The sequence below is a fragment of the Suncus etruscus genome, chromosome 10 (genome assembly GCF_024139225.1).
Source record: "Suncus etruscus isolate mSunEtr1 chromosome 10, mSunEtr1.pri.cur, whole genome shotgun sequence".
Classification (NCBI taxonomy): Eukaryota; Metazoa; Chordata; class Mammalia; order Eulipotyphla; family Soricidae; genus Suncus; species Suncus etruscus.
Window position 1 is genome coordinate 111,761,765 of NC_064857.1, and position 1,160 is coordinate 111,762,924.

At 38.5% G+C, this 1,160-nt stretch overlaps 1 pseudogene; it reads right to left on the bottom strand.

Moving 5' to 3' along the window:
- Positions 1-403: 403 nt before the first annotated feature.
- Positions 404-543, bottom strand: LOC126021179 (uncharacterized; annotated as a pseudogene).
- Between the last annotated feature and the right edge of the window lie 617 nt (positions 544-1,160).

Here is a 1,160-nt window from a genome sequence, read left to right on the forward strand (position 1 = left end):
ACTAGTAAGTGATTTTTTTTTATCATACTTAGACAACCTTGCTAGTTTAGAAAAATAACCTCTAAGAAGACTCACCTTGAGCCACATTTTAATACAAACAATTCAATAGATCACTTTCTTTGAGGAAATGATTGTTAATTTCTTCTCCCCCTTTTTTTTCTTTTTTGGATTTAAAATGTCAAGATTTTTATTGTTTTTAGCATCTCTATTTTTTTTTTTTTGGTTTTTGGGCCACACCCAGTAACGCTCAGGGGTTACTCCTGGCTATGTGCTCAGAAGTTGCTCCTGGCTTGGGGGACCATATGGGACACCGGGGGATCGAACCGCGGTCCGTCCAAGGTTAGCGCAGGCAAGGCAGGCACCTTACCTTTAGCGCCACCACCCGGCCCGCAATCTCTATTTTTTTTGTCCCCCAATTCACAATACAGACCAGGCAAAGAGCCTGGGTTGAGGTGTATATGGGTTGAGGGGTGCATTTACTGTACCTCCTTTTTCTATACAGTCAGTGTAAAGAACACAGACTGTGGTAAGAATTGGGAGGCCAAGGAGTGGACACTCCTCCCCATTTTTTGATGGGGTTAGATGTTTCCTCTTGTTAAGTTCTGCCAATACCTTGTATATCTCAGATATTGACTCCTTATTAGATGGGTATTGGGTGAAATAGGCCCATTTGCTTTTCTTTGCTTCCACTTGCTTGCCAGTGAAGCTTCCTCCTTAAAGATGACTTTAGTCTTAATGTTTTGGAGTGTTCTGCTTATGTTTTCCTCCATGTACCTATGTTTTTGGTCTGCTATTAAGGTCTTTAATCCATTTTGATTAACATTTGGGATTGGTTTTAAAGAGAGTTTTATTTATAATAGCCATAATTTAGAAATAGCCCAGGTGCCCGACAACAGATGGGTAACTAAAGAAATTGTCATATATCTACACAATGGAATACTATGCAACTGTTAGTAAAAATGAAGTCATGAAATTTGTTTACACATGGATGAATGGAGATTATTATGTTGAGTGAAATGAGTCAGAGAACTAGTGATAGACATAGAATAATCTCACTAATCTGTGGATATAAAATATAATATCCAGAGAAAATATAAATGAGAGTCATACCAGTCCATGTTAAGAAGCTTGCCACAGAGAGCAGTTGGTACATTTAGAGT